At 36.1% G+C, this 22,493-nt stretch overlaps 1 pseudogene; it reads right to left on the reverse strand.

Moving 5' to 3' along the window:
- Positions 1-3,643: 3,643 nt before the first annotated feature.
- On the reverse strand, positions 3,644-3,991 carry LOC122744310 (annotated as a pseudogene).
- Between the last annotated feature and the right edge of the window lie 18,502 nt (positions 3,992-22,493).

Genomic DNA, 22,493 nt, shown 5'->3' on the forward strand with positions numbered 1-22,493 from the left:
TTGGACAAATGGAAAAGGAGGGACAAAAGCTGACTGGGGAAAGTAATTCTTTAAGAATCAAAATTGGACAGGGGGCAGCTAGATGGTGCAGTGGATAGAGCACCGGCCCTACAGTCAGGAGTACCTGAGTTCAAATCTGGCCTCAGACACTTAACACTTAACTAGCTGTGTGACCATGGGCAAGTCACTTAACCCCAATTGCCTCACTAAAAAAAAAAAAAAAGAATCAGAATTGGACAAATGGAAGCTAATGATTCAATCCAACATCAGGAAACAGTAAAGCAGAATCAAAAGAATGTAAAAGTAGAAAACATAAAATACTTCTTCAGAAATGCAAGAGACATGAAAAATAGACCCAGGAGAGACAATTTAAGATAACTACCTGAGGGCCATAATGTTTTCCAAATTCTCTCCCTCCCTCCCTCCCCAACTTCCTTTAAAAGAACTCAAGGAATTTGAATTAAGTTATACATGTGTAGTCATGCAAAACATTTCCACCTTAGGTTGTAAAAGAAAACAGACAAAAAAATTATGCTTCAATCTGTATTCGGATGCCATCAGTTCTTTATCTGTGTATGAACTGCATTTTTCATAAGTCTTTCAGGGTTGCCTTGGATCATTGTATTGCTGAAAATAACTAAGTCATTCACAGAAGATCATCTTACAATATTGCTGTTATTTTGTATACAGTACAGTTCACTTTGGATCAACTCAAGTCTTTCTATATTTTTCTCATAGCATCCTGCTCATCATTTCTTATAGCACAATAGTGTTTCAGCATAATCTCACCCTACCATTTATTCAGCTATTCCCCAATTGATGGGCATCTCCCCAAATTTGAATTCAATTTTTGAAATCTTTTTTTTGGATACCAACCTAGTAGTGGTATTACTAGGTCAAAGAATGTGCATGCTTTTGTAGCCCTTTGGCATTTCCAAATTGCTCTAAAGAATGATTGAATAAGTTTACAACTTTACCAGAGTATGTTAATATCTCATTTTTACTATATCCCCTACAATGTTTGTCATTTTCCTCTGCTCTCCTATTATCTAATGCAGTAGGTATGAGATAGTACGCAGAATTCTTTTGACCTGAATCTCTCCAACCTATAGTGAGTTAGAGCATTTTTTTTCACATGACTATAAGTAGCTTTGATTATTTCATTTGAAAACTTCATGTCTTTGATCATCTATCAATTGGGGAATGGCTCTTTTTTTTTGTGGGGCAATGGGGGTTAAGTAACTTGCCCAGGGTCACAGAGCTAGTAAGTGTCAAGTGTCTGAGGCCAGATTTGAACTCGGGTCCTCCTGGACCCAGGGCCAGTGCTATATCAACTGTGCCACCAGCTGCTCCAATTAATTAATTAATTAATTTGTTCACTTATTTATTTATTTATTTATTTATTTATTTATTTATTTATTTATTCATTCATTTATTTCTACATTTGTATAGAATTTTATTTTCCAAAATATATGAAAAAGCAAGTTTTAACATCAATTTTTTAAAACTTTGTTTTCCAACTTCTCTTCCTCTCTCCAATCCCACCCCCCACCCACAAGAAGTCAAGTAATTAAAAATCAGTTTTACATGAGTAGTCATGGAAAACATTCCCATATTAGCTAGTTGTGAGAGAAACCATTAAAAATCCCCAAACTTCAGATTAAGGAATTGTCAAAGAGGAAAAGAAAAAAAAATGTGTTTCCATCTGTTTTCAGACACTATTAGTTCTTTCTCTGCAGATGGTCTGCAATCTCCATAAGTCCTTCAGGGTTATATTGGATCTTTGCCTTGCTGAAAATAACCACATGCTTCCCAACAGATCATCCTCCACTACTGCTGTTATTTTGTATACAGTACATTTCACTCTGCTTCAGTTCATGTAGTTCTTTACAGATTTTTCTGATAGTATCCTGTTCATCATATCTTGTATATGGTACCTTAAGCTTGACAGAGAATTTTCCTCATAATAGCCCAGAAAAGTAGATAACATACGTTTTGGGATGGCTCTTATTTTAACAAATTTGACTGAGCTCTCTATGTGTTTGAGAATGGAAGCCTATCAAACAAAATTACCTCAATTTTTTTCCAAAGTTACTATTGCTAACTGTATTCCCCTCCATCCTATTCCCTACCCATGACAATTATTTTCTATCTTCCTTCACCCTCTGCCTCCTAAAAAGTATTTTGCTTCTGACTGTCCCCTCCCCTAATCTCTCCTCTCTTCTTTTACCGCTTCCCCCCTTATCCCCCTCCCCTCCTTTCCTGCAGGATAAGCTAGATTACAAATCCCAATTGAGTGTGTATGTAATTCCCTTTTTGAGCCAATTCTGATGGAGTAAGGCTCACTCACTCTGCCACATCTGCCCCATCTTCCCCTCTACTCCTTAAACTTTTTCTTGCTTCCATCTCTCCCTTTCCATTTCTCCCAGTGCATTCCTCTCACCACTTAATTTTATTTTTCAAAGATATCATCCCTTCATGTTCAAATTACACCTGTGCCCTATGTCTAAATATACTCCATTCATTTGCCTAAATAATGAGAAAGTTCTTTTGTGTTACATGTATCACCTACCCATGTAGGAACTTAAACAGTTTGTCCTTTAATATCCTTTGTGATTTCTTCTTCCTATTTACCTTTTTATGGTTCTCTAGGGTCTTGTATTTGAAAATCAAATTTTCTGTTAGATTCAGTTCTTTTCATCAAAATTTCTGAAAATCCTCTCTTTCATTGAATTTCCATTTTTCCCCCTGAAGGATCATACTCAGTTTCACTGTGTAGGTGATTCTTTCTTGTAATAACAGGTCCTTTGCCCACTGGAATATTATATCCCATGCCCTCTAATCCTTTAATTTAGAAGCTGCTAAATGTTGGACTATCCTGACTGTTTCTCCACAATACTTGAATTGTTTAGGGAAAAAGACTGCTTGCAATATTTTCTCCTTGACCTGGGTCTCTGGAATTTGGCTATAATATTTCTAGAAGTTTTCATTGTGGGATCTCTTTCAGGAAGTGATGGGTGGATTCTTTCAATTTCTATTTTACTCTCTGGTTCTAGAATATCAGGGCAGTTCTCCTTGATAATTTCCTGGAGTGTGGTGTCTAGATTTTTTTTTAACATGACTTTCAAGGAGTCCAATAATTTTCAAATTATCTCCCCTGGATCTATTTTCCCAGTCAGTTGTTTTTCCAAGGAGATATTTCACATTGCCTTTTTTTTTTTTTTGGTTTTATTTTGTTTGGTTCTATTGGTTTTGCTTTATTTTTTCTTGATTTCTCAAAAGTTATTAGCTTCCATTTTCTCAATCCTAATTTTTAAGCAATTATTTTATTCAGAGAGCTTTTCTACCCCCTTTTACATTTGGTCAATTTGGTTTTTCAAGCTGTTGACTTTTTTCCTGATTTTCTTGCATCACTCTCATTTCTCTTTCCATTTTTCCTCTTCCTCTCTTACTTTATTTTCTTTTTTTTTTCAGTGAATTTATCATGTATTAGGACATATGTTTCTCCCAACCCCCCTGCCCCAAGGTAAAACAACTGGGCATGATCCTCCACTATGCCTCTGCTGCTGAGCTGGTGCCTTCAAGTCAGTCTCCTAAAAACACAATCTCTCAGCATCTGTATGTCCATCTTCCCATGTCCATTTCACAAATATGGTTGATCCTTTGACAGTTCCTACTTTTTCATGGGAGATGCTGGTGTAACTGGCTTTTTCCCAGAACTTGTGATAGCCTCATTTGAGCTCTTACCAGCAAGACCAGACTCCAAAGCTTTCACTGTAGACATTATGACTGAAGGAGGAGAGGCTTCCCATCTTCCATCATGAGTACAATAGTAATTGTTTGAAAGTTTATGGCTAGGTCCCACTGGCAGTTTAGGGGGTGGCTGAGTTCTCTTAGCTATTTCCTGTTAACATAACTGCAACTTAGCTTGGAGATTATGCCTTGAAGCTGAATTCTGGAGCCACTGGATGAAGCCAGTGGCCGCTGCCATCTTGAGTCCAGCCTGAAGGCTCTTACTTTATTTTCAAAGTCCTTTTGGAGCACTTCTGTGACCTAAGACCAATTCATAATTTTCTTGTTATCTTTCAGTGTAGGAGCTTTGACTTTGTTATTTTCTTCTGAGGGTGTATTTTGATTTTCCTTGTCACCATAGAAACTTTCTAAGGTCAGCATTTTTTTTTCTGTTAGCTCATTTTCCCAGACTATTTCTTGACCTTTAACTCCTTCCTAAAGTGGAGCATTACCAGCTTCAGGGGTTTTGAGCAGGTCTTCTCTGGGATATGTCTAGGAATTTGTAAGTCCACAGTTCCTCCAATATGGTATGATTTAAGGAGAGGCATATTCACCACTCTCCTGGCCTGCAACCATAGGTCTGCTTCTCTGCCCTGGGACCCAGAATCAAGCCCTGCTCCATTGCGACTGCAGGCTCTTGTATACTTGGGCTCCTCCCCTGCCTGGAATTGTCATACAAGACTGTGACCTGAATCTGAGCATGGGCAAAACAACAAAGTCCTGCCTCAGAATCAGCAAAGAGACCCCTGTAATCTCCCTCCTGCCAATTGCTCAATCCCCTCACCATCTACGGGCTGAGTCCTAGAAGCAGCAGCTGCTGCTACTGATTCAGAAGCTAGCAAGGTCTGGTTCACTGGCACTGCCTATGCTCGTGTTGGGTCTCTGTTGGCGTGGCCTGTACTGGGCTGTGCTCTACCTTCTCCCAGGTACAACAGACCTTTCCTGCTGACCTTCTAAGCTGTCTTTGGCTGGAACATGATTTAACCCTGTCCTTTTGTGAGTTCTGCTACTCCAGGAATTGTCTTATGGCATTCTTTGAAGGTATATTGAGGGGTCTTGGGAAGAGCTCATGGAAGTCACTGCCTTTCCTTCACCATCTTGGCTCTGCCCCTGTCCAATTGTATTTTTTAAGTGAGGCAATTGGGGTTAAGTGACTTGTCCAGGGTCACACAGCTAGTAAGTGTTAAGTGTCTGAGGCTGGATTTGAACTCAGGTACTCCTGACTACAGGGCTGGTGCTCTATCCACTGTTCCACCTAGCTGCCCCTGTCCAATTGTATTTTTAAGGAGTTATTTTCCTTTTCCAATCTATTGATTATTTCTTGCTTAACTCTAATTTCTTTTCCCAATTTTTCCTCTACCCGTCTTTTTAATTTGTATATAAAAGCTTTTTTGGAGCTCTTCCAAGAAGGCTTTTTGGTCTTAGGACCAATTCCTTTTCCTCTTTGAGACTTCAAATGCAGTCATTTTGATATTATCCTCTTCTGAATTCGTGTTTTGGTTTTTCCTGTCAATGTAGTAGTTGACTATGGTGAGGGTTCTTTTATGTTTATTTTTCATATTTTAGTCTATTTCATGTCTTTTAAAGTTGAGCTCTGCTTCTGGGATACAGGGTGCACTGTAACAAACTTCTTTTGCTGGGGGCCAGGGGCCTGACACTGACTTTCTGCTCTGAGACTTATAGCGTGATCACTGCACTGGGGTTGCCCAGCCTAGTTGTGCCTGTTGTGTAGCAGATACCCTAGATTACAAGTTGCCTTCTGTGTTGAAGCTGGGGACCTCACAACTGGCTTGCTGTGACAATATCTTGTTGAACTAGTACCATGGGTCCTCAGCTGCTTATCTGTTCTGTGGCTAAGAGCCTTTTGCTGGCTTGCCCTAATACCCTCTGTGCTGAGCTGCATTCCTCTTTTACCCAGGTGAGATAGACCTTTCCTGAAGTCCTTCTGGGTTATCTTAAGCTGGAAGATTGTTTCACTCCATTGTTGTATAGGTTCTGTAGTTCCATAATTTATTTAGATGAATAATTTAATGTTTCCAAGGGAAATTTGGGAGAGCTCAGGCAATTTCTTGGCTTCTCTCTGACATTTTGGCTCTGCCACATATATTTTCTAGCTATATGACCCCGAGTAATTTACTTAAGCTCTTTCAGTTTCAGTTCTCTCATCTCTGGGACTACTAATACCATTTACTTTGCATCTGCTGTTGGGAGAATCAAATGAAATAATATATAAGAGCTTTCAGATCCTCAAAAGTAATATATAAATACTTTGTTGTTGTTCATTTATTCCATTTGTGTCTGACTTTTCATGCCATTATTTTGGGTTTTCTTGGCAGTGTACTGGTATGGTTTGCCATTTCTTTCTCCATACCATTTTACATATAAGGAAACTGAGGTAAACTGGGTTAAGTGACTTGCCCAGCTTCACAAAGTAGTAAGCATCTTAGACCAGATTTGAGCTCAGGAAGAGTTTACCTGACTCCAGATCCTGCACTCTATTCACTGCATCACTTAGTTGTCCCAATAGAAATGCTAGCTATTATTATTATAAATTAATCTCTAAGATCTCTTTGAGCTCTAAATTCTATGACCATGGTATTACTGTACTACATATATTTATGTAACAGGTTGACTCTGATTTCCCTCTCTCAGGATCAGGGCTATTTTATTATCTTCCATTTAAGGTTCTTAGGTACCATGAAGAGGTTAAGATGCCTCTTTTTCTGCCATCTCAATAATCCATTTGATGTGTTTCCCTCATTTTATGGACTCACCAACCAACGTCTCAGTTCTACTACTCATTATTAGCTTTTACATAGGGGTATTTACTTGAAATAATAGTGAGAACCAATATGAAAATTATTTTCTCCATCATCTGGGGAGGAGGTCATAATCACCCCCAAGCCAACTCTTACTATGGAGTATCTGAGGCCTGATTTGAACTCAGGTCCTCCTGAATCCAGGGTTGGTACTCTTTCCACTGCACCACCTAGCTGCCCATACTTTATATATATATATATATTTTAGTGAGGCAATTGGGGTTAAGTGACTTGCCCAGGGTCACACAGCTAGTAAGTGTTGTGTCTGAGGCTGGATTTAAACTCAGCTACTCCTGACTCCAGGACCAGTGCTCTATCCACTACACCACCTAGCTTCCCTACTTTATATATTTTTAAAAGTTTTCATATACAATTATAGTGTTCGATCCTCAAGACTACCTTATCATTTATGTACAAGTTATATCATTCCTATTGAACATTAGAGGAAATTGAAGCAGAGGAAAGTTGTCTCCTGTGAATCAATGAGTTAGTGACAAAATTGCATTCATAGCTTGCATTTTCTGACTAAACCCAGTTCCTTATCTACTCACTATGCTCTTTCTCCTCAATATACCTCTGTGTAATAGAGTACCATTTTAGAAGTGTAACCATTCTTTGAATCAGAATAATTGGAGTTCATGGTGGGGCGGAGCCAAGATGGTGCAAAGTAGCCAGCAAATTGTGTGAGGTCTCCTTCTCTTCCCTAAAAAAGTACATTAAATCAAGCCTCTAGACAAATTCTGAAACTACAGAACCAGCAAAGAGACAGAGAGACACAGTCTTCCAATCAGAGATAATATAGAAGACTTCAGGAATGGTCGGTCTCACTCAGGCAAAAGAGAAGCACAGCTCATCTTAGCACAGCATGCGGGAGAGGGTCGGGGCAAGTCAGCAGGAAGCTGTGGGCCACAGCAGAGCAACTGAGGTCCTTGGATCCTGGCACAAGAAGTGCAGCAGAACAGTGGCAAAACATACCTGCACCAGCCAAGAGGGCAGGTTGCCAGCTGTAGGGACACCTACAAAACAGGTGCCAGAAGGCCTACTGATCCTAGCACGCACAGACAGGAAGTTCAGGGTGGTGAAAAATCTACAAGCCATAGAGTCCTCGGTGTAGAGAGCCAGTGACACATCCCCTATATCCCAGCAGAACAAGCTTGAAACAGGGACCCTGGTGCCCCCAGAGCATACTTCAACTTTAAAAAAAAATAAAAAATAAGCTGCTGTATCAGTAAAAAGCAAAAAAAAAAAAAAAGGGGGGGGGGCTCTCACCATTGAGAGCTTCTGTGTTGACAGGGAAGAGGCAAACACAAATTCAGATGAGGACAATACTCTGAAACTGCCTCCATGTGAAGCCTCAAGAGGGAAGATGATTTGGTCTCAAGAACAAAAAGTGTTCTTGGACGAGCTCAAAAAGGATTTTAAAAATCATTTGAGGGGGCAACTAGGTGGCACAGTGGATAGAGCACCAGTCCTGGAGTCAGGAGTACCTGAGTTCAAATCCGGCCTCAGACACTTAACATGTACTAGTTGTGTGACCCTGGGCAAGTCACTTAACCCCAATTGCCTCACTGAAAAAAAATCAATTGAGAGAAATTAAAGCAACACAAGAAAATTATGAAAAAAGAATCAGCAGCTTGGCAAAGGAAGGAGAAATATTGACTGAAGAAAACAATTCCTTAAAAAATTGATCTGGCCAAATGGAAAAAAAAAAAAGGTGCATAATCTCACTGAAGAAAACAATGCCTTAAAAAATTCATTGGCCAAATGGAAAAAATGTACATAATCTCACTGAAGAAAACAACAACTTAAAAATTAAAATTGGGCAGTTGGAAGATAATGAGTCCATGAGACACCAGGAATCAGTCAAGCAGAATCAAAAGAATGAAAAAATAGAAGAAAATGTGAAATACCTCACTGGAAGGAGAACTGATCTGGAAAACAGATCCAGGAGAGAAAATTTGAGAATCATTGGACTGCCTGAAAGCCATGATCAAAAAAAGAGTCTGGACACCATATTCCAGGAAATTATTAAGGAGAACTGCCCTGATATAATAGAATCAAAGGATAAAAATCATCACCGAAAGAATCCACTGATCACCTCCTGAAAGAGACCCCAAAAGGAAATCTCCAAGGAATATTGTAGCCAAATTCTAGAATTATCAGGTGAAGCAGAAAATACTCCAAGCAGCCAGAAAGAAGCAATTTATATATCATGGAGCCATGGTCAGGATTGCTCAGAACCTAGCAGCTTCAACATTAAAGGATCACAAGGCTTGGAACATGATATTCCAGAAGGCAAAGGAGCTTGGACTGCAGCCAAGAATGCATTACCCAACAAAACTTATCACTCCCTTTAAGGGGAAAAGATGGACATTCAATGAAATAGGGGACTTTAAAGGTTTCCTGATGAAAAGACCAGAACTGAATAGAAAATTCAATATTAACATAAAAGACTGAAGAGAAGTTTAAAAAGGCAAACAGGGGGAAAGGTTACTCAATTAGGTTAAACTGCTTACATCCCTACATGGGAAGATAATACTTGTAACTCTTGAGAACTGTATATGTATTTGGGCAGACAGAAGGATTATACACAGAGGGTATACATATAAATTGTCTTTGATATGATGACATATAGGAAACTAAGGGGTTAAAAAGGGAGTTTATAGGGAGAAGAGGAAAGGGGAGGTGGAATGAGGTTAATTGCATCATATGAAGAGGTGAAAAAGCTATTAAAATAGAGGGAAAGAAAGGAGGGGTGAACTTTGTTTCAACCCTACTCTCATTAGATTTAATTCAAAGAGGTAATAACATATAAGTTCATTTGGATAAAGAAACTTAGCTGATTCTTTAGGGAAGTAAAAGGGGAAGGGGAAGGGGGGGACTGATAGAAGGGAGGTCAAAATAAGGAAGAAAAGGGTAAAGAAAAGGGAGGGGGTGATAAAAATGGAGGGCAGATTGGAGGAGGCAGGGATAAGAAGCAAAATATCAGTGAGGAGGAATAGGGGGAAAGAAGGGGGAATACAAAGGGGGTAAATAGAATGGAGGGGAATAGATAGTTAGTAATAATAACTGTGAATATGAATGGGATGAACTCTGCTGTAAAAGGGAAGCAAATTACAGAGTGGATTAAAAGCCAGAATCCTAAAATATGCTGTTTACAAGAAACACATTTGAAGCAGATACACATAGAATAAAGGTAAAAGGCTGGAGCAGAATGTATTATGCTTCAGCTAAAGTCAAAAAAGCAGAAGTATCCTTATCTCAGACAAAACACAGGCAAAAATAGATCTTATTAAAAGAGAAAAGGAAGGAAACTACATCTTGCTAAAAGGCATTATAGATAATGAAGCAATATCAATATTATATATGTATGCACCAAGTGGTATAGCATCCAAATTCTTAGAGGAGAAGTTAAATGAGTTACAAGAGGAATTAGACAGTAATACTATACTAGAGGGGGATCTGAAACTTCCACTCTCAGAATTAGATAAATCTAGCCAAAAAATAAATAAGAAAGAAGTGAAAGAGGTGAATAGATTACTAGAAAAGTTAGACATGATAGATGTCTGGAGAAAATTGAATGGGGATAGAAAGGAATATACCTTTTTCTCAGCAGTACATGGCACATTTTCAAAAATTGACCATGTATTAGGGCACAAAAAGATCATAGTCAAAGGTAAAAAGGCAGAAATAGTAAATGCATCCTTCTCAGATCACGATGCAATAAAAATTACATCTCAGCAAGAGCCATGGAAAACTAGACTTAAAATCATTTGGAAACTAAATAATTTCATTCTAAAGAATGAATGGGTCAAACAACAAATCATAGAAACAATCAATAACTTTATCCATGAGAATGACAATAATGAGACAACATACCAAAATCTATGGGATGCAGCCAAAGCATTGCATAGGGGAAAATTTATAGCTCTAACTGCTTACATGAATAAAAAAGAGAAAGAGGAGATTAATGATTTGGGCATGGAACTTAAAAAGCTAGAAAGAGAACTAATTAGAAATCCCCAACTAGATGCTAAACGAGAGATCCTGAAAATTAAAGGAGAAATTAATAAGATTGAAAGCAAAAAAACTATAGAATTAATCAATAAAACTAAGAGCTGGTTTTATGAAAAAAACAATAAAATAGAAAAATATTGGTTAATTTGATTAAAAACAAGAAAGAAGAAAACCAAATTATGAGTATCAAAAATGAAAGGGGTTATGTCACCACCAATGAAGTGGAAATTAAATCAATAATTAGGAATTACTTTTCCCAACTGTATGCCAATAAATTTGACAATCTAAATGAAATGGATATTTACAAAAATACAAACTGCCAAGGTTAACTGTAGAGGAAATAATATCCTTCAATAAGCCCATATTAGAAAAAGAAATTGAACAAGCCATTAATGAACTCCCTAAGAAAAAATCCCCAGGAACAGATGGGTTTACAGGTGAATTCTACCAAACATTTAAAGAACAATTAATTCCAATATTATATAAATTATTTGGAAAAATAGGTGAAGAAGGAGTTCCACCAAATTTGTTTTATGACACAAATATGGTGGTGATACCAAAAGTAGTCAGAGCAAAAACAGAGTAAGAAAATTATAGACCAATTTCCCTAATGAATATTGATGCTAAAATCTTAAACAAGATATTAGCAAGGAGATTACAGGAAGTGATCACTAGGACAATACACTATGACCAGGTGGGATTTATACCAGAAATGCAGGGCTGGTTCAACATTAGGAAAACTATCAATATAATCAACCACATCAATAAGAAAACTAACCAAAATCATATGACTATCTCAATAGTTGCAGAGAAAGTTTTTGACAAAATACAGCACCCATTCCTAATAAAAACACTAGAGAGCTTGGGAATAGGTGGAGCTTTCCTTTAAATAATAAGCAGTATCTACGTAAAACCATCAGCAAGTATTATATGTAATGGAGATAAGTTAGAGGCCTTCCCAATAAGATCAGGGTGAAACAGGGATGTCCATTATCACCTCTATTATTCAGTATTGTACTAGAAATGTTAGCTTTAGCAATCAGAGAAGAGAAAGGAATTAAAGGAATTAGAATAAGCAAGGAGGAAACAAAACTATCACTCTTTGCAGATGATATGATGGTATACTTAGAGAATCAACTCAAAAATGACTTGAAACAATTAACAACTTTAGCAAAGTAGCAGGATATAAAATAAATCCACATAAATCATCAGCATTTCTATACATGACCAACAAAGTCCAGCAGCAAGAGATAGAAAGAGAAATTCCATTTAAAGTAATGGTAGATAATATAAAATACTTGGGAGTCTACTTGCCAAGACAAACCCGGGAACTCTATGAACACAATTACAAAACACTTTTTACACAAATCAAATCAGATCTAAATAATTAGAAAGATATCAAATGCTCATGGATAGGCTGAGCTAATATAGTAAAAATGACAATTCTACCTAAATTAATTTACTTGTTCAATGCCATACCAAAGAGATTACCTAAAAATTATTTTATAGAGCTAGAAAAAATAACAACAAAATAAATCTGGAAAAACAAAAGGTCAAGAATATCAAGGGAGATAATGAAAACAAAATGCACAGGAAGTTGGACTAGCTGTACCAAATCAGAAGCTTTACTATAAAGAGGCAGTAATCAAAACTATCTGGTACTGGCTAAGAAATAGAGTGGAAGATCAATGGAATAGGCTAGGCCCAGGAGACACAGTAGTAAATTACATTAGTAATGTAATGTTTGATAAAGCCAAAGACTCCAGCTTCTGGGATAGGAACTCAGTATTTGACAAAAACTGCTGGCAAAACTGGAAGAGAGTATAGCAGAAATTAGGCATAGACCAACATCTTACACCTTATACTAAAATAAGGTCAAAATGGATACATGATTTAGACATAAGAGGTGATACTGTAGGTAAATTAGGAGAGGAAGGAATAGTCTACCTTTCAGATCTTTGGAAGAGAGAACAGTTTTTGACCAAACGAGATTAAGAATATTATGACATGAAAAATGGATGATTTTGATTACATTAAATTAAAAAAGGTTTTGTGAAAACAGAAACAATTTTTATGGTCAGTACTTCTGATAAAGGCCTAATTTCTAAAACATATAGGGAACTAAATCAAATTTATATGAATCCAAGTCATTCCCCAGTTGAGAAATGGTCAAAGGATATGAACTGGCAGTTTTCTGATGAAGAAATCAAAGCTATCTATTCCCATATGAAAAAATGCTCTAAATCACTATTGATTAGAGAGATGCAAATTAAAACAACTCTGAGGTACCACCTGACACCTATTAGATTGGCTAATATGCCAAAAAACGAAAATAATAAATGTTGGAGAAGTTGTTGGAAAATTGGAACAGTAATGCATGGTTGTTGGAGCTGTGAACTGATCCAACCATTCTGTAGCGCAATCTGGAATTATCCCCAAAGGGCTATAAAGCTGTGCATACCCTTTGACCCAGCAATACCACTTTTGGGTCTTTTTCTCAAGGAGATCATAAAAAGGGAAAAGGACCCACATGTACAAAAATATTTATAGCTGCTCTCTTTGTGATAGCAAGGAATTGGAAATTGAGGGGTTGTCCATCAATTGGGGAATGGCTGAACAAATTGTGGTATATGAATGTAATGGAATTCTATTGTGCTGTAAGAAATAATGAGCAGGAGGAGTTCAGAGAAACCTGGAAGGACATGCATGAACTGATGGTGAGTGAGATGAGCAGAACCAGAACATTGAAAACAGTATCATCAACACTGAGTGTTGATCAACTTTGATGGACTAGATTCTTCTCACCAATGCAATGGTACAGGAGAGTTCCAGGGGCTTCATGATGGAAGGGGATCTCTGAATGCAGAAAAAAAAGAACTGTAGAGTATAGATGCTGATTGAACCATACTATTTCTTTTCTTTTTGATGCTGTTGTTTTTCTATTTTGAGGTTTTTCCTCATTGCTCTGATTCTTTTCCTATAACATGATGAAGAAATATGTTTAATGTTATATATGTATATGTATATATATATATATATGTATATGTATATATATATATATATATATATATATATATATATATATATATATATATATATATATATATATAAAATCTATTTCAGATTACCTGCTGTCCAGGGGAGGGGGGAGGGAGGGGAGGGAGGGAGGGAGAAAAATCTGAAATTGGAAAGCTTGTATAAACATATGCTGAGAATGCTGACAACTATCTTTACGTGTAACTGTAACTGGAAAAAAAAACAATAAAATACTTTTTATCAGAAAAAAAAGAAACAATAGAGTTCAATAACCTTTGATTTGGTACAGGAGAACACATAAATAATTTAGGAAAGAATTCCCAATTTGATTTTTAAAAGCCAAAACAAACCGTTGGCAAGCTGGAAAGTAGCCTAGCAGAAATTAGACTTAGACTAACATCTATGCCATATTCTAAATGAATATATGTCCCTAATATTGAAGATGATATTATACAAAAGGTTAGAAGAGGGGCAGCTAGATGGTGCAGTGGATAGAGCACTGGCCCTAGAGTCAGGAGAACCCGAGTTCAAATCCAGCCTCAGACACTTAAAACTTACTGACTGTGTGACCCTGGGCAAGTCACTTAACCCCAATTGCCTTACCTCCCCCCCCTCCTCAAAAAAAGAAAAAAGGTTAGGAGAGAAAGAACACATACCTCTCACAACTATGGGTAGGAAATGCATTCTTTTTTTTTTTTTACAAGTGTACACGTTTAATTAATTCTTATTTATTTTTTGGTTTGCTTTGATATTTTTTTCAAAATCTATTTCTAAGAGGGTGTTAAGGAAATTTTCTTTTTAAAAATTGTTATTTGTTTTAAAAGTTTTTATTTCAATGTTCAGTCCCAAATTCTCTTCTTCTTTAAGAAGGCAAGAAACACATTGTCCATTATAGATATAATGTCATGCAAAACATATAAGAAATATATTCTTATCCAAACAAGAATTACAGGCAATTATAGATGATAAAATTGATAACTTGTATTATATGAAACTGACAAAAGACAAGATAATTGCCCCTATGATAAGAAGGGAAGCTGTTGAATTGGGAAAAAATATTTATATCAAATTTATATCATAATGGTTTGATATATAAGATAATTAACAGATATGTATTGTTAGATAGATGATAGATAGATAGATAGATAGATAGATAGATAGATAGATAGATAGATAGATAGATATAGATGACCAAAAACTATTCCCCAATGGATATGTTCAAATAATATGAAAAAATCAATTTTCAGAAGTTCTCCTACCCCTTTCTCTGGAGTGTAGGATTGGGAAGCTATAAACTTTGTCCTCCTTCTCAAACTCCCCCAGCCATTTCTTGCCTAAACACTTTCTTCTCTTGGTACCCTTTTCCAACTAGTGGAAAGGAAGGGTAGGTAAAGGGAAAAGGTTCATTCTTATGAGCTGCCCCTCATATTTGCACCCTGTTACACCTTGTGTTTAATGTTTTTTGTAGCCTAGGCTCCTTTGAGCATCTATCTAACATGGAGTTTGCTAAGTCCCCCCTCCCCCCAGTTGGTCAAGGCTGTATCCTTTGGTTGGCTATTTGCATCTTTAAAACTGAAACCAAACTGGTCATTCTCTTTTCTACCATCTTTTCCACCATATTCCTTTTGATAACTCTCATCTGCTATACCCAATATGAATGCTAAGAACTCAACCTTTAAGAAAGGAAAGTCCTTCTCTCTCTTTCCTTTTACCTCTATTTTGATAAATGGGCCTGGATATGTTTGTTTCTGTTTTGTGTTGTTTATCCTTAGTTTCAGGTATGAGATATAATCCCTCCAGGGACCACAATTTTAAGACATGGCAACCTTGGAACCAGGATTGCAGGTGAGGTGGGCTAGCCAGTCCACTCATCATGGAAAACCCTAGGAAGCCAGGGTACCTGGGACTCAAGCCCAAGGGGAATTTTGCACCTGGAACTGAAATTGTACTCTTTTGGAACCTAACTAAACTATAAAACTAATCCTTTTCCCCACACTAGAGACTGAAGTGGTAAAAGGGAGAGATTATGTATCTCATGTATAGAGATGGTAAGTTCACATGTTTTATTATCTTTTGAAGTAAATACTACTTTGTTAAAGTTCCTGTGTTATACTTGTTTATGTACCAATGCTCCTAAACATAAGGTTTGTGGATATTTAACGTGTTTTTTGTTCAAAGACTGAAATGAATGATTTGGAATTAAGACATTTTCCCATAGCTCAGGATGAAGAGAGAACAAATAAGGGGTAAAAAAGTGAATGCCTACAATTTTAGTTATTTCTGAATCTATTTATACCCTAGTTTGTTTTAAGAACCCAGAGAAAGAATTAACAAGGAAATGAGGCATTTGCATTGATAGGTGGACTAGAGTCTATTTTTCAGGTAAATAAGTCCTGCATACAACATTTGACCAAACTTCCTCTTGATTATAGAAGAATAGATTTTTGAGAGGAAAAGGAGGTGGGCAAAATGGCTTAAAGATCTGAATACAAATCATGCCATTTTCATAGATAAAGCTCTTCATCCCTTGAAAGGCCAGTATAGAATATCATCCAAGTCTGTTTTTCATTACCAAGTTCTAGGAACAATTTTTAGTCATGAAACTTGCAGATTTCTAGAATAGTCATAAACATCACATATAAAATAGAAGTAAACCCTTTCATTTTGGGGGCCCGTTTTCCTACCATACGTAATATACTTTTCCTAACTCTATAGTCAAATCTCCTATGTCTATTGTAATCAGAGGCCAGTAGCCCATATTTTGAAAAGAGGATTTGCTTTGGCCCACTTTTTTCCACTCATTCTTGAAAGAGGAAGACCTCTTGTTTGAGGGGTCCAGTGCATTATCATAGGGACCTAAATTGCAAATCTCCCCAGAAGTGGTCTTTTCATAGTGATTTAACATAAATTAAGCATCTAAGGTCAGTGCCCTAACCTGTTAATGCATCCAGCACTTACAGGGAATAAAATACAAAGTATTAAAATGGATTTTGTATTCAATTATGTGTCATTTTGGTCAAAAGTTAACTTGACACTGTTTTAACCTATTTTTGATGACAACCAAATGTCAAGCTGGCTGCATGTGAGCACTAGAACATGAAAGAATGATAAGAATTTTACATTAATTAGTCCTGCACAGAATAGCAGGGTACACACTCAGATAAGTACAAATGACATTCTTGAAGATGAGATTCTTAGTGGACTTAAGGAAATAGATTTCTCTGTTATTACTGACATTATCAAGGGACCTCAGTAATAGTGATGGTGTGATGATAATGATGGTGATAACAAGAACTTACATTTAAACAATACTCTGTAGCTAAAGTCCTCTCTATGTGTATATATCTATATATTATCCAATTTTGTATTCATAACTCTGAGAAGTAGGTAGGGTAGTCATGTTATTTCTACTTCATGGATGAGAAAACTAAGACTCAGAAAGGCTTCATTAATTGACTAAGGTCTCACAATTAGAGATCTACATGTCACACCATGCCTATGTTTCAACTGAATGAAAAATAAAGGAATATTTTGCAGATGTTCTAATCCTTTACTAGTATGTTGATAAGGAATTGAAGGCAAATCGTTTACTAAAAGCAGTGCACAGAGTCAATATCTATAGCTATTATGATTGTTATCTGGGGTTTGAATTGAGGGCTTCTAATTTCTAGTCTGGTGTTCTTTCCACTAAAATCACCACAAACTTGTGCTTTACTGACAAAACCTTCAAAAATTCAGAGTCACTGCTGCAGTATGATAAGGCATTGAAATAGATATTAATTATGTGACAACTGGGATAGGGTCTGCACAGTGAATAGAGTTTTTGACCTGGAGTCAGGGAGACAGTTTAAATCCAGCCTTAGATACTTTACAGGCTATGTGACCCTGGGCAAGTCCTTTAACTATTCTCTGTCTCAGTTTCCTTATCTGTAAAATGGGGATAATAAATGCATCTATCTTCCAGGGTTGTTGTGAGGATAAATTAAAATATTACTTGAAAAAATATTTGTTGTTGTTCAGTTGTTTAGTCATGTCTAACTCTTCATGACCACATTTGGGGTTTTCTTCTCAAGGATACTGGAATTGTTTGCCATATCTTTCTTCAGCTTATTTTAAAGATGAGGAAACCAAGGCAAGCCAGGTCAAGTGACTTGGCCAGGGTCACACAGTTAGTAAGTATTTGAGCCAGACTTGAACTCAGGAGGATGTCTTCCTGACCCCAAATCTTGAACTCTATCTACTGTGCCACCTAGCCTCATAGGACATTTTTAAATTCTGGCCATTACTGTTATTATTATTATTAGGATGGGGAGGATACCTGTTACTTTTCATGTAAAGGGAACTCCCAGGTGACTAAATTCTTACCACCAATTCAGCTTGTATTTTAGTTAACTGCAACTTAAATATTTGACAGTATACTAAAGAACTGAAAGGTTAAATATCTTTCACAGGATTACATAACCAGCATGTGTCAAAGATTAATATAAAACTCAGCTCTTAGTGGAACTAAGAGCAGATTTCTGTCTACCATGCCATACTGAATCTGAGATGAAAGATAAATATAATGTAGTAAATTAAATTAAATACTGAAGGACTGATGAAGAGTGAATCTAGTTAACTTTTTATTTCTTATACTTACTTGTTAAACTAGACTGATTAGCTGAACACTCTATCTTTTCAGGTGTTAGGAGAAATGATTCATGAGCAATCACATCTGATTAAAAAGCTATTTTCCCAAACAGTTTAGCCGTCATCTCAGATTTCTCTCTGCTACATTTTCTATTTAATCCTTCCTTTGTGAGTTAACTCAGTCTTGTAACCCCACAACCTAGTTAGAAGTAATAAAAACATCACTTCTCTGCTCCCTTCTCTCCCCCTCTCCCCTGCAACTTTTGTTTCTATCACTAGGACAGTTGTGGAAGTAAAATAAATAAATAAATACATTCATACATACATACATACATAAAACTAATTGTAATATCACATATTTATATAATTCTTTGTGTGTTTCATAATATGTACTATGTCATTTGGTAAGGTTATTTCAGAGCATTTCTTTTCATCTCAAATATCTGTATAAAATTATGAAAGGGAATGGCTCACTGCCTGCTAGGTTCTTTTGGATTTGGGAATCCTGGGATTATACAAAACATTAAAATTACTGACAGGATAAGTTTGGGAACCAAAAAGTTCTGTCTAAAAGGGAATCAGCTAGTAGGAATTTAACGATAGTAAAATAATAAATGCCTCAATAAAAGATGTAGATTTTTCAGGCTCACAGTACTGTATTTCATGAACATTCCACAAATTAAAAAAAAGGGGTCTTAACATTCATCAAGTGATCTAGGGTTCTCAAAGGATATAGCACTACAATTTTATTTACTGCAGGTTCTACTAATCTTTAAAATAGAGACCTGGTATGTCAAAGGTTGGCCAGCAGGTGATGAATTTTATTTGGCTATAAAGAAGATGGAACCATCTCCTAAAGCACAGAAAAACTAAGATGTGACTTGGTAGGAAGTTCTCAAACTGATGAAATCATAGATCTTTGAAAGGTAGAAAATATAGCTGACTTTCTGTAACCTCACTGTTAAAATTTACATACAGTTAGGCATTAAAGATTAGGATATGAACAAAAAAATAAACCATATTCTATGGAATTTGATTTTCCCTTACCACCCCATCTCTCCTGGCAATAACAGAAATCATGAACCATTTTTTTTTCTTTCCAGTTATTCATTTTGTAACTGTCCATACAAAGAAATTCTAAACAATCAGGATGGCTACAGTTAAATTAGAATACTTAAAAGGAAAAAAAATCTGATATCTGAAGGAGGTAGGATATAAGAATTGACAAACCACCTGGGATATTATGAAAGTCATTTATCTAGAGAATCCTCTACTAAAATCCTACTGATGCCTTAATGTGTCAAGGAGATGACCCTGAGTTTTCCAAAGGTTTAGTTACATATCATAGTCTGCCAGATTACACCAATAACAAATGGCTTTGACCACATGACATATTATATATCTATTATTTGGGGATGAATCCAACTCACATAAAAGAAACTTGTAACTAGAAGTTTGGCCATCAGTTATTGACTTTCTTTGGTCATAGCAACTTTCAAAAGAACATCTAAATAGGCATGGAGAGATAGAAATCTGTATCTATGGGGGGAGTCCTTAAACCAATGAAACCCTATATCTGTGCAAGAGTACCATGATGATTACTGGGCAGTGATGGAGAGCTAGAAGGGACCTCAGAGATCATTTTGTCCAGTTCTCTCATATCGATCTGTGGTTGACAATTCAGATATGAACTTCCTGTGTTTTCTAGTGGCCTTATATTCAACTTGGAGATTCTTTAATGGTTGTGAGATTCTGATCTGGTGGTAGGATCTTTGCTTTATTTAATATTCATAACATTTATTGATTATTCATGTAAAGATCTTTTCTACATTTCATATCAAACTCAAGGAAACTGATATCCATGGAGGTTAAGTAACTTGCCTAAGGTCACACAGATAGTAAATATCAGAGTTGGATTAGAACCCAGGTCTTCTACCTCTAAAGGATATCTCCACAACAGTGTATCCACTTGGCTCTCATAATAGCTAATTTGGTTCTTGTAATCCTTGAGTCCCAATGGCATAGACTTTTCCAATGACTTATACAAAATCACAGAGCAAATGCTTCAGAAAGCTAAGGATCAAACTCTTAGTTCTTTAAAGCTGAAATAATGATGAGTTTAGCAGGTAGCATAACTCCTGGGAAGGAGAAATTACATAATGATGAGCTTTAAATTAATTTTGTAATCCTATAAGACAGGTAAGTAAACACAGCAACATATCTCAATATTAATATAATGCTCTGCATTTCATTTGCAAATGGAATCAGCAATAAGAAGTTTATTCTCTGGGTATTTAGTTTTCTCTGTCATCTCAGCCTTAGTCTTGACTTAATAGAGTAAGAGATTGTCAAGCTCCTTGCATTATAGGAGAAAAAACAAATTAGAGTATATTTGGTAAAGGCACACTGGACACGCCTGTGAGTATGTATGTATACATGTTGGGGAATAGGAAGTAGTGGCTACATATGTGTGGAAAAACATTCACATGTTAAAACATCACCTCCAGTATTTGCTGGAGCAACTTTCATTGATTCCAAGTTCAAACTTCTGTGTTTGAACAGCTAATGATCCATTTTTTAATTCAATAAACATTTAAGTGCTTAGTCTCTAGTCCCCATAATGACCACTCCAAATCTTCTCTTTACTCTATACTCTTGCCAGGTCCTCTAACTGCAAATCCAAAACTCTCCTCATTGTGTTATGTTGCCCCTTACCCCAAATTCATTCTTCTGCCATATGTTATTGTTTTGGTTAGAAGTAGGCAACATAACACAATGAGGAGAATTTTGGATTTGCAGTTAGAGGACCTGGGTTTAAATCCCTCTTTGAATATTACCTTTAGCAATAAGAGAAGAAAAAGGAATTAAAAGAATTAGAATAGGGAAGGAGGAAAAAAAAAACTATCACTCTTTGCCGATGATATGATGGTATACTTAGAGAATCCTAGAGAATCAACTCAAAAATTACTTGAAATAATTAAAAACTTTAGCAAAGTTGCAGGATATAAAATTAATCCACATAAATCATCAGCATTTTGATACATGAAAAAAATAGTCCAGCAGCAAGAGATACAAAGAGAAATTTCATTTAAAGTAATGGCAGACAATATAAAATACTTGGGCATCTACCTGCCAAGACAAACCCAGGAACTCTATGAACACAATTACAAAACACTTTTCACACAAATAAAATCAGATATAAAAAATTGGAAAAAATATCTATTGCTCCTGAATAGGCTGAGCTAATATAATAAAATGACAATTCTACCTAAATTAATTTACTTTTTAGTGCCATACCAATCAGATTACATAAAAAATATTTTTATAGAGCTAGAAAAAATAATAATAAATTTCATCTGGAAAAACAAAAGGTCAAGAATATCAAGCGAACTAATGAAAAAAATGCACAGGAAGTTGTACTAGGTGTACCAAATCAGAAGCTTTACTATAAAGAGGCAGTCATCAGAACTATTTGGTATTGCCTAAGAAATAGAGTGGAGGATCAATGGAATAGGCTAGGCACAGGTGACACAGTAATAAATGACTTTAGTTATGTACTGTTTGATAAACCCAAAGACTCCAGCTTCTGGGATAGGAACTCAGTATTTGACAAAAACTGTTGGCAAACCTGGAAGATAGTATAGCAGAAACTAGGCATAGACCAACATCTTATGCTTTATACTATAATAAGGTCAAAATGGGTACATGATTTAGACATAAGAGGTGATACCATAGATAAAGCAGGAGAGAAAGGAGTAGTTTACCTCTCAGATCTTTGGAAAGGAGAACCGTTTATAATCAAAGAAAAGATAGACAATAGTATGAAATGCAAAATGGATGATTTTGATTATATTAAATTAAAAAGTTTTTGTACAAGCAGAACATTGCATCCAAAATGAGAAGGGAGGCAGAAAGCTGGGAAACAAATTTTATAGCCAGTATTTCTGATAAAGGTCTCATTTCTAAAATATATAGGGAACTAAATCAAATTTATAAGAATCCAAGTCATTCCCCAAATGAGAAATGGTCAAAGGATATATACAGGTGATTTTATGATGAAGAAATCAAAGCTATCTATTCCCATATGAAAAAATGCTCTAAATCACTATTGATTAAAGAGATGTAAATTAAAACAACTCTGAGGTACCTATCGGATTGACTAAGATGACAAAAAAGGAAAATACTAAATGTTGGCAAAGC

This window comes from Dromiciops gliroides, chromosome 2 (assembly GCF_019393635.1).
Source record: "Dromiciops gliroides isolate mDroGli1 chromosome 2, mDroGli1.pri, whole genome shotgun sequence".
NCBI lineage: Eukaryota > Metazoa > Chordata > Mammalia > Microbiotheria > Microbiotheriidae > Dromiciops > Dromiciops gliroides.